This window comes from Pleurodeles waltl, chromosome 5 (genome assembly GCF_031143425.1).
Source record: "Pleurodeles waltl isolate 20211129_DDA chromosome 5, aPleWal1.hap1.20221129, whole genome shotgun sequence".
Lineage (NCBI taxonomy): Eukaryota > Metazoa > Chordata > Amphibia > Caudata > Salamandridae > Pleurodeles > Pleurodeles waltl.
The window spans coordinates 1,152,595,876-1,152,608,457 of NC_090444.1; positions in this window are offsets into that span (position 1 = coordinate 1,152,595,876).

Below are 12,582 nucleotides of genomic sequence, written 5' to 3' on the forward strand. Positions count from 1 at the left end.
TTCCCCAGGGTATCTCAAAATCCTGCAACCTGAAGAGGATTCCAGTCTACATGCCGGAAATCGAGGCAAGCCCTTCCCTGCTTGAAAACTCGCTTGTGTGCACCAGAAAAATCGACGCACACCTCCCCGTTTTCCACGCATCTCCTCATCTGAGGTCCCTTGTGGAGAATTTGAACACAAACCAGGTACTTTGTACTTGCAACAGACAATTGTTGCTTTTGAGAGACTAAAGCCACTTTGTACCATTTTTACAGTGATATTTCAACATATACTTATTGCATCTTAATCGTTTTGACCTTCATCTTATCAGATAAGTAGTATTTATTTTATGTGTGGTGTATTTTTGTGGTGTTCTACTGTGTTACTGCATGAGTTATTGCATAAATACTTTACACATTACCTTCTAAGTTAAGCCTGACCGCTCAGTGCCAAGCAACCAGAGGGTGGACACAGGATTATTTGGATTGTGTTGCTTACCCTGACTAGAGTGAGGGTCCTTGCTTGAACAGGGGGCAACATGACTGCCATCCAAAGACCCCATTTCTAACACTAGCATTCTAGTAATAAGAGCAGTAAGTTGTGCTATAGCACGACTTCGGTTATGGTTTGAGCCAATGTGTTTCTTTGTGCCTGGCTGATCTATGCTTACTATGCTTTGCGAACCGGTCAGCAGCATTTGTGGCATTAGTGATGCTGAAGGTAGGGGTGGAGGTGGCATTGAGGCCTCCCGTGACCTTTACTTGGATACTGCTCCCGCAGACTAAGGCCCTCATTCTGACTTTGGCGGGCGGCGACCGAAAGACCGCTCCGTGGTCAAAAGACCGCTGCGGCCATTCTGGCTTTCCCGCTGGGCCGGCGGGTGACTGCCAAAGGAGCGCCCGCCGGCCCAGCGGGAAAGGCCCTGCAACAATGAAGCCGGCTCCGAATGGAGCCGGCGGAGTTGCAGGGGTGCGACGGGTGGAGTTGCACCGTCGCGATTTTCACTGTCTGCAAAGCAGACAGTGAAAATCCTGCTGGGGCCCTGTTAGGGGGCCCCTGCACTGCCCATGCCAGTGGCATGGGCAGTGCAGGGGCCCCCAGGGGCCCCACGACACCCGTTCCCGCCATCCTGGTTCTGGCGGTGAAAACCGCCAGAAACAGGCTGGCGGCAAGGGGGTAGGAATCCCCATGGCGGCGCTGCAAGCAGCGCCGCCATGGAGGATTCTCCCAGCCGGGGAAAATACGGCGGGAAACTGCCGGACCCGGCTGGGCGACCGCGGCTTCACAGCTGCGGTCAGAATACTTAAGGAAGCACCGCCAGCCTCTTGGCGGTGCTTCCGTGGTCGTCGACCGCCAGGGTCAGAATGACCCCCTAAATATCTGTTATTTATCTTTTCTTGCATCTTTAGATTTTCTTCCACACTGCTTTGTGGTTGTTCCTTAGGTGAGCAATTTACCGTGATTTTCCCAAATGTTCAACAGGAGTGTCCCTTGTTACATTCTTTAGAAAAATGGAGCTGTGAAAAACTATATTCTCCACCACAAAGAAGAGAAGCATAGAAGTTTTTTAAGTATTGAAATACACAGAAACATCCGAACAACCAGCTGGTAACTGACAACCCATGCATTCTAAAGCCCTGCCATTCTAATAGATTAAACATTATTTAGAATCTAGTGTGTCAAGCATTCTACGTAACATCAGTTCATAATACCACACATCTTCCCCCCAATATATATTTTTTGAAGGGGGACAGACAAAGGTATATATGAGACAACAAACAAAACATATGAAAATATAACAATAAGCTCATAATAAATAAATATAAAAAGCAAACAAAATTAATAAAACAATGCACATAACAAAGCAAAAGAAAAAAAAATTATATAAAGTCTCTGACAAATTTTGGATGAACCACAATACGTTTGCTCCTCCTCAGTACAGGCTCCTCACTTGAGTTTACTTCATTGCCACCCTTGTGACCTGCCAACTTTGAGTGAACCACAGTAATTCTATAAAATTTCGAGATTTGATTGTCATTCATCTTCACTGACTTCTGGAATAATTTGACAACTTTCAATGATGTAGAATATTTAGAATACTCACTCTTCTGAGGATACCGTACTCTCACAACATCACCCACTTTCACTTCTGTTTCTGAAGTGGCATGCCTTACATCAAAGTTATGTTTCCTTTTTTTATTTTTCCTTCCTGTGAATTTCTCCACTTCCTATCATCTGAGCTTTCACCCACTTTTTTGTGCATCATCCAAGAAGGATATATCAGCGTACTTGACTTCCTAGCTCTGAAAAGATCAAAAGGTACTTTCTCTGTGACGGAATGGGGAGTGAATCTGTTACTCTGTTGTCTGTTAAAATGCACTCTGGTAGCCATTCTCTGTTGAAAATATAATCTAGAAACCCAATAACTTTGTTAGTTTCTGTGCCTTGTGTAATGTGGAGTTCTGGCCACCTAGAAAACATGTCTATCAACACCAGTGCATAAGAATGATTAGTTCTGCTAGAGGTGGATTCCAAAATATAGCTACATCCTGCCACACTCGTTTAGGGGTTTCTCTCACAACCATAGGTTGCACTCTGGTTTTACTAATTTTACCACTAGCATAACACTCCTCACAGTCTCTCACAATCTGTTCCACCTGTACACCAATACCAGGCTACCAAAATACAACCTGATCCTCTCTTTTATTTTTGAGATTCCTTGGTGACCTTATTGATCTAGGTAAATTAATCACTCCCTTACTAAAGTGGGAGGAATCAGCTTTGTGCCCCTGCAGAATAAATCATCACTGACAGGTAATTCTTCTCTTACATTCCAGTAATTGAGAATTTCTTCATTTGCACCAGCCACTTTTGATCACTTCTTGTAGTACATTGTCACTTTTCAACATATTTTTCCATTCATTTTTACTTGCAACACCTTTGGAAACCTCACACACATTAATTACTTTAAAGTCCTATAGGGTGTTGCTCTCTAAAGAGTTTGTCTCCTTTTGTGTGGAAACTAAGCATAAAAAGCAAACAGTCACAATGTTTTCCATCCCTGGGATGTACTCCTTGCAAAGCCACCACCCTCTTACAGATCCTAGATGAAATAGTATCCAAGTTCTTTTTGCAAAGTATGTCTTTTACGGGTTTGTGGTCAGACCTAACCAAAAAGGTACTCCCCAGAGAAACATCTTTAACTTTCTAACGGCCCAGTATATACACATAGCATCCTTTTCAATGACTGTGTACAGATTCTCTGGCCCAACTAATCATCTCGATAAAAACAAGATGGTCTCTTCTTTCCCATCGTTTACCTGTTTTGAGCATTGTGCCCAACCCTTTAGAACTTGTATCAGTGACCAACATGGATTGTCTTGCAGTGTCAAAGCTTTGTGAAGAGGGAGCATCTTTCAGAGCATTATTTATATCTCAAAACTCTGAATCACACTTTTTTAATAGAGCCGCTAAAGCATGTGTGTGACTGGCAAATCCCAGTACAAATTTATTATAATATGTGGCCATCCCTAAAAAGGTGACCAAATCATCTCGGCAACCTGGTATTGGAAGTAGTTCAATGGTTTTTCCCAACTGTTCTTTAGGCTTGACAGCATCTTTAGTTAATTTATGGCCCAGGCACTCTATCTCGGAAAGACTGAACTTACACTTGTTTTCTTTACTTGTGTGAGATCCCTATCTCTAAACTTTTCCAACACAGATCTCAATCTGCAATTGTGCTCTTCATGTGAATAATCATAAATCAGAACATCATCAATTTTAACTCCTGGTATGCCCCCCAAAATGTTTTCCATGGCTCTCTGAAAAACAGAAGAAGCTGAATTTAATCCAGAGAGTAACCTTGTGAATTTCAACAACCCAAAAGGTGTGATGAAGGACGTAATATTAATGGATCTGTCATCAAGTTGTATCTGATGGTATGCAGCTTTAAGATCCAACATCGCAAACACAACAGCTCTCTCCAGTTGAGCCAACATATCTGCAGTGTTTGGAAGTGGGTATCTATCTGCAACTTCAGCCCTGTTAAGTGCTCTTAAACCAACCCAGAGCCTTAATTCACCAGAAGTCTTTCTTACTAAAACAATGAGAGGGAGCCACTCTGTTGCTTCATTCTCTAAAATAATACCCTCAACTTTTAATTTGCCAAGGTCATAGCACACAGACTCTTTCAGTGTAAACAGTACACTGTAGAGTTTACATGGGACGAGAGTAGCACCCTCCATAAGAATAATTTTGTGAATATAATTTGTCGAACAACCTAACCTTTCACTAAAAACCTGTTAAAATTCATGGTGTATTTCAAGCATCTTTCTATCCACCTACTTGGTTAAGGTGTTAGATTAACTTCCGCCTTCCCTTCAAGTATTGACCCACCACCAGGAAAAGTGTCCTTCAGAATGATGCATGGTTCACTGTTAGGACCAAACATTATGGTGGTCATTACAAACCTGGCGGATGGTGTTAAAGCGGCGGTAAGACCGCCAACAGGCCAGCGGTAAAAATTGAGCAATTACGACCGTGGCAGAAACCGCCAACAAAGACAGCCACTTTAACACTCCGACCACCACGGCAGTACAAACAAACAGCTCGGCGGTCACCGCCAACAGACAGGCGGAGGACAATGTACCGCCCACACTATGACAGGCCAATCCGCGACCTTTTCCGGGGCGGATTCACCGTGGATAAAAACATGGTGGAAACAGGCATTTCACCTCTACACACTCCACGAGGAACGACAACACCATGGAGCCGGAAATCCATATTCTTCCTGCGCTAGTCTTCCTGCCCCTGTACCAGGAGCACCAACGCCGGGGGCGAAGACCACGGTGAGTACTACACCTACGACATAGGAGAGCGGGGAGGCAAAAAACAGACACACACACACTCAACACCCCAACCCCCACCCTCATCCACTACAACAGACACACCAATGCACATCCAAACATTACAGTAACACCCTCCAACCCCCCGGAATAATGCAAAGACAAAAGGAAATGAGTGTAACCATTGTAATATATCAAAATTCAGTAAGCAAATATATACATATATACACTATTAACAAAATATACACCACGATTAGTAGTCCAGGTATTGCACCATTCATAGTCTGTGGACCACTGGGCCCAAAATGCATGGGCGAGGCCCACACAAGATACCCGAACATGACGGAGAGAACACTGCTGGGGCATCAGATAGAAATACAACATGCACCTCAGGGGGAAGGGATGGGGGGGCACCTCAGCCGGATGAGTGCACGACGCCAGATCCACGAGGAGCCTCCTTGCCCATTGATGTATCCTGGGGAGTGCAGAGCCACAGTCTCTCAAGTCTCTCCAGAGGGTGGTTTGCCCACTGTACCATCCTGGGGAGTGCAAAGCCACAGTCTCTCAAGTCTCTCCAGTGGGTGGTTTGCCCACTGTACCATCCTGGAGAGTGCAAAGCCACAGTCTCTCAAGTCTCTCCAGTGGGTGGTTTGCCCACTGTACCATCCTGGTGAGTGCAAAGCCACAGTCTCTCAAGTCTCTCCAGTAGGTGGGTTCCCTACTACTTTATCCTGGGGAGTGCAAAGCCACAGTCTCTCAAGTCTCTACAGTGGGTGGGTTGCCCACTCCCATATCCTGGGGAGTGCAAAGCCACAGTCTCTCAAGTCTCTACAGTGGGTGGGTTGCCCACTGTTCAATCCTGGGGAGTGCAAAGCCACAGTCTCTCAAGTCTCTACAGTGGGTGGGTTGCCCACTGTACCATCCTGGGGAGTGCAAAGCCACAGTCTCTCAAGTGGATAACAGTCTCCACTGGTTCTGGAGGGGGACTGGTGTCCAGAGTGCTTCATCCTGTGCAGGACAGACAGAGTGGATGCATGTCTCCACTGGTTCTGGAGGGGGACTGGTGCCCAGAGTGCTTCATCCTGTGCAGGACAGACGGAGTGAATGCATGTCTCCACTGGTTCTGAAGGGGGACTGGTGCCCAGATTGCACCACTCACCCCGTGATGGTCCCAGTTGCGTCACTGCCCCTGCCGCTCATGGGCTAGCGGTGCTTGAGTTGGCAGTCCTTGCCCTGTTCAGCGATGCTTGACTTTTGCAGTCCTTGCCCTGTTCAGCGGTGCTTGCCCTGTTCAGCGGTGCTTGACTTGGTGGTCCTTGCCCTGTTCAGCGGTGCTTGACTTGGCGGTCCTTGCCCTGTTCAGCGGTGCTTGACTTGGCCGTCATTACCCTGTTCAGCGGTGCTTGACTTGGCCGTCCTTGCCCTGTTCAGCGGTGCTTGACCTGGCAGTCCTTGCCCTGTTCTGCGGTGCTTGCCCTGTTCAGCGGTGCTTGACTTGGCGGTCCTTGCCCTGTTCAGCGGTGCTTGACTTGGCGGTCCTTGCCCTGTTCAGCGGTGCTTGCCCTGTTCAGCGGTGCTTGACTTGGCGTTCCTTGCCCTGTTCAGCGGTGCTTGCCCTGTTCAGCGGTGCTTGACTTGGCGGTCTTTGCCCTGTTCAGCGGTGCTTGACTTGGCAGTCCTTGCCCTGTTCAGCGGTGCTTGACTTGGCGGTCCTTGCCCTGTTCAGCGGTGCTTGCACTGTTCAGCGGTGCTTGCACTGTTCAGCGGTGCTTGACTTGGCGGTCCTTGCCCTGTTCAGCGGTGCTTGCCCTGTTCAGCGGTGCTTGCCATGTTCAGCGGTGCTTGACCTGGTGGACCTTGCCCTGTTCAGCGGTGCTTGCCCTGTTCAGCGGTGCTTGACTTGGCGGTCTTTGCCCTGTTCAGCGGTGATTGCCCTGTTCAGCGATGCTTCACTTAACGGTCCTTGCCTTGTTCAGCGGTGCTTGTCCTGTTCAGCGGTGCTTGACTTGGCGGTCCTTGCCCTGTTCAGCGGTGCTTGACTTGGCGGTCCTTGCCCTGTTCAGCGGTGCTTGCCCAGTTCAGCGGTGCTTGACTTGGTGGTCCTTGCCCTGTTCAGCGGTGCTTGCCCTGTTCAGCGGTGCTTGACTTGGCGGAGTCTTCCCCCTCCCCCGCCGGGCACTGGCCAACTTCTGGTCCTTCACAGGGGGGGGACTGGCTGTGCTCTGTCTCCGTGATACACTGGCTGGCCGGTGCACTCCACATACCTGTGACAACAGGCACCACTGGTCCCGGAGATTTTGTGGCTGAGGTGCTAGTACGGGACCTATGAGTTGGACGGGGGGGTGGTGGGAAATAGGTTAAGGGTGGACAGGAAAAGTTGTTTGGAGACACTGGGACGGGTAGCTGGAGGGGGTTTGGGAGTGGAGGAAGAGGTGGGGGTTGTAGGAGGTGTAACTTTTGTGGCTTTGGGCACAGGTGCATGGGCTGGAGGCTGTTGTGAGGTGGATGTATGTTGGGTGGGTGTGTGCCTGCGTTTGTGTATCTTGGGAGGGGGCATCACAGACACACTGGGAGAGGACACAGGGGACGTGTGAATGGTAGTGGGGGTGGTGACTGCACGTGAGCGGGGTGTGGTGGTGGGTGTGCTGGTGTGGGACGTAGTGGCTGTAGTGGTAGTGCATGCAGGTGTGACTGTAGACGAGACTGGGAGGGAGGAGGGAGACGAGGAGAAGGGGGACGCAGTGGAGGCAGTGGATGTTGGTGTGTCTGTATGTGTGTGATGCTTGCGTGAGTGCCTGTGGGTTGTGTGGTGCTTATGTTTGCCTGAGCTTCCCTTGTGTGGTGAGGTGTATGCAGGCTGGTCTGATGGTGTGCTTGGGATAGGCAGAGGTACAGGGGATTGGGTCTGGGTGGAGGAAGTTGGAGGGGGGAGGCTAGACAAAGGGACAATGGCTGCCATCAGTGCTGAGGCCAGAGTTTGAAAGGTCGATGAAGGGCAGCCTGACCAGAATGAATGCCCTCCAGGAATGCATTGGTTTGTTGCAACTCCCTTTCTACACCCTAGATGGCATTCAAAATGGTAGGCTGCCCAACAGTGAGGGACCTGAGGAGGTCAATGCCCTCCTCACTGAGGGCAGCAGAGGTGACAGGGGGAGGGGCTGAGGTGCCTGGGGCGAAGGTGATGCCCACCCTCCTGGGTGAGCGGGCCTGGGGCACACGCTGAGGGGCTGCTGGGAGGGCGGTGCTGGTAGGGGGGGTGGCGGCTGTACCTGTATTAGTGGGGGGCACAGATGTTGCCGCCACCACAAGGGAGCTCCCACTGGAGGACGAGTCCCTGTCGCTGGTTTCAGCTCCTGTCACCGTCGTGGTGCTCCCCTCATCCTCTGTCCCACTGGTGTATTCAGAGTCCGTAGTGTGGCCCTCCATGGCCTTGTGGGACGCAGCTCCCTCGTGCTCCGGTGCCACTGCTCCTCCACCTGATGATGCTAATGCACACAAGAACAGGGAGACCGCAAAAAAAGGGGGAGGGAAACAGAAGAAAGACAGGTTGAATGCATGACTTACCGCTACCGTTGGCGGACAAGACAGACACAGCAGCCCCCTGCACTACGTCGCGCTGTTGGGCTCTACAGTGCAATTCCTGGGAAATGGCCTACAAAGCTATGGACGACATGTGCACACATAGATGACACAGGTGCATGAATACCTGTACTTGGCACTCTACAGAGGTGGGGTGGGGTGGGGGGCCACAGGGCCAAGCCTTACGAAGGGGCCTAGCCTACGGAACTCGCCCTGGCCTAGGGAAACCCAGAGCCCTCCTCCCCCACCCAGACCCCTCCACTGCGCTCAAGGTCAGCAGAATGAGAGTGTACTCACCCCCTTGTGTCTGCTGTGAAGCCCTCAAGCGCCCATCCAACTCCGGGTAGGCCACTGCCAGGATCCGGAACATCAGAGGGGTCATGGTTCGACGGGCACCCCTCCCACGTTGGGAAGCCATCCCCAGCTGAGCCTCCGCCGTCTTCTTGCTCCAGTGGCGAATGTCCTCCCATCTCTTCCGGCAGTGGGTGCTCCGTCTGTGGTGGACCCCCAGGTTCCGGACGTCCTTGGCGATGGCACGCCAAATATCCTTTTTCTGGTGGGCTCTGACCTACATGAAATGTACAGGGGAAGAAGAGAAGTCATTACCAACTGCGCCGTCAAAGTGAGTAGCCCCCATCCCTACCCTTGCCATGTGGCACATGCACCCACTGTCTTTCATGCACTCAGAACTCTGCCCCCTTCCTTCTTACAACCAGCCCTCTCCACACACGCATAGCCCATACATCATGCCCCCTGTGTACTTACCTGTTGGTCTGGAGGACCATAGAGTAGCGTGTACTGGGGGAGGACCCCGTCGACGAGCTTCTCCAACTCCTCCGATGTGAAGGCAGGGGCCCTTTCCCCAGACGCACGAGTCATTGTCTCTTGCAGACCGAGGTCACAGCAGCACTTGCAGTGTAGGTCCTCTCCTGTCGAAGATCAGGTATTAAGTGATTCAACAGCTAGAAAATGGCGGTCATGTCCCCGGCGGTCACGTCCGCGGCGGTGCGTACCATCACCGCCGGTGTACATTGTCATTGGCTCCTGGGACCCATAGGGTCCAATGTTAACCAATACAGCATTGCGCCGCGGTCTTCGACCGCCTACCGCGACGGTGTACAACGCCAGCGCAGTTACCTCACATCCCATTTTCCCACTTTAGAGGTCAGGCAGCCGCCATTTCAGGGGCCCACATGGCCTAATTACCAACTGCATCACACATACCTAGGCCTACTCTCAACACCCATACAGGCCAGATTTTGTGTATGAATCGTGTTCTGTGTAGACTGTGGGTACATACCTCTGACTTGTTTGACTCTCTGGTCGCTGTTGTCCTTCATAGGCACCGTCCACTGGGACATGTGAGGAGATGGCAGAATCCTCCGGTGTACCGACCGCTGGTGGACCTGTCGACAATGGAGGAAAGAAATCTGATAATCACCTACAGGTTTGACCGTGCCACAATCCAGGAACTGTGTACCCAGTTGGAGCCAGACCTGATGTCAGCAATCCACCATCCCACAGGAATCCCCCCTCAAGTGCAGGTGCTATTAGTTCTCCATTTCCTTGCAAGTGGGTCTTTTCAAACAACTGTGGCCATGGCATCAGGGATATCCCAGCGTATGTTTTACAACATATTGTCCAGAGTGTTGTCTGCCCTGCTGAAACACATGCAGAGCTACATCGTTTTCCCTCAGGTGGAAGACTTGCCTACAGTGAAAGGTGACTTCTATGCCCTTGGACATATCCCCAACATCATAGGTGCCATTGATGGGACCCATGTGGCTTTGGTCCCCCCCCACAGGAGTGAACAGGTGTACAGGAACCGGAAGAGTTATCATTCCATGAATGTACAGATGGTATGTTTGGCCGACCAGTGCATCTCCCATGTGAATGCCATGTTCCCTGGCTCAGTGCATGACGCCTACATCATGCGGAATAGCAGCATCCCTTATGTGATGGGTCAACTCCAGAGGCACTGTGTGTGGCTATTAGGTGACTCTGGTTACCCCAACCTGTCATGGCTACTGACCCCAGTGAGGAATCCCGGGACCAGGGCAGAGGAACGCTACAATGAGGCCCATTTGTCGGACTAGGAGGGTGATCGAGCGGACCTTCGGCCTCCTGAAGGCCAGGTTCCGGTGCCTACATATTACAGGTGGATCCCTTTTCTACTCACCAAAGAAGGTGTGCCAGATCATCATGGCCTGCTGTGTGCTTCACAACTTGGCTTTGCGACGACAGGTGCCTTTTCTGCAGGAGGATGGTCCAGATGGCGGTGTTGTGGCAGCTGTGGAGCCTGTGGACAGTGATGAGGAGAAAGCAGAGGAAGAATACATTGACAACAGGGACTCAGTCATCCAGAAATATTTCCAGTGAAATACAGGTGAGAATACATTCCTGCCTACTACAAGTACTTTTACACTTCTACCTCTATCCTGTCTGTCGATTTCACCCAGTGTATGGTCACTGAGTTGTCACTTTCCCTTACGGTTTCACAGGTGTGGGCCCCAACGTGTGTCATCTGCTTAGATTCCTCAGGGACTAGAGCTGTGTGACATAGGTATGGTGACATTACTATTTCCTGAAAAATTTGTCACTGTAATTGCAAATACACTATTTCAAATTCACAGACAGACTCCAGATCTTTTGGTGCTTTAGGTGTGTTTATTTACATAAAAAATATTGGAGGGGGAAGTTAAATGGTGAGGGGTGATGGCGGAGGAGTGTCCATGGCAGAGTCCAGTCTATTTGTCTCATAGGTGCATTGCCCATATGGGCATAGGAAGTGGAGCTGGGGCAGTTTCAATATGGACAGGGTGACAAAGTGGGACAGTGGGTTGACAATCAGGGTAGTCTCATTTCTTAGCGGGGGTCTTGGCATTGTGCTCTGTCTTGTTCCTGGATCTCAGGGACCATTTGCGGGGTGGTTCTCCGTCTGCAGGGGGTGGGGTGCTGGTGTGGTGGTCCTGTGGTGGTGCCTCCTGTCCACTAGCGCCGGCGGAGGTGGTGGGCAGTTCATCGTCCATGCTAGTGTCAGGGGCCCCTTGTAGTGCCACAGTGTCCCTCCTGGTGTTGAGTAGTTCCTTCAGCACCCCTACAATGGTGCTCAGGGCAGAGCTGATGGTTCTGAGTTCCTCCCTGAGCCCCAAATACTGTTCCTCCTGCATGCGCTGGGTCTCTTGAAACTTGGCCAGGACCGTTGCCATTGTCTCCTGGGAGTGGTGGTATGCTCCCATGATGGAGGAGAGGGCCTCGTGGAGAGTGGGTTCCCTAAGCCTGTCCGCCCCCTGTCGCACAGCAGACCTCCCAGTTCCCCTGTGTTCCTGGGCCTCCGTCCCCTGGACCGTGTGCCCACTACCACTGCCCCCAGGTCCCTGTTGTTGTTGGGGTGGTGGGTTATCCTGGGTTCCCTATAGTGGTGGAAACACAGCTGATTAACGTGTCCTGGGGACGGAGGTATGGGCCCGCTGGGTGGGTGCTGTGCTGGTGTTACCAGAGGGGGGAAGGTCTGTGGTGGCCTGGGCCTGTGTGAGGGGAACTGATTGTACCGAGGCCCACGATGGTCCGGGCTGGTCATCTAGATCCAGTTGGACAGAGCTGCTGTCATCACTGTGGGCCTCTTCTGTGGGTGGGGTGGAGATGTCTGGACCCTCCTGCCTGGTGACGTTGGGTAGTGGTCCTGCAGGGGTGGAAAAGCATGATTATTGCATCTGTGTGTGTCATGGTGTGCAATGGGTGGGTGACCGTGTACCCCAGTGCTGGCATTCCTGTGTGGGGGCTTGTGTGATAATGGTTTAGTGTGGTGTATGGGTATGTGCAGTGGGCATGCTTTAGTGATGGGTGTCCATGCGTTGGTGTTGCATGCAGGGCTTGGTGTTGGGATGGGTGGTTAGTGATATTGGTACATTTGTGAGGAGTTGGAGTGATAGGGGTGGGGGCGAGGGTGGGGGTATGTGATAGCATGCAGGTAGGGTGGGGGATATGGTAGTTAAAGGTTTGACTTATCGGAGTCCATTCCTCCACCGACTCCTGCGAGGCCCTCAGGATGGAGAATCTGCAAGACCTGCTCCTCCCATGTTGTTAGTTGTGGGTGAGAAGGTGGGGGTCTGCCGCCAGTCCGCTGAACCGCCTGGTGGTGTCTTGAGACCACAGAACGCACCTTCCCCCGTAGGTCGTT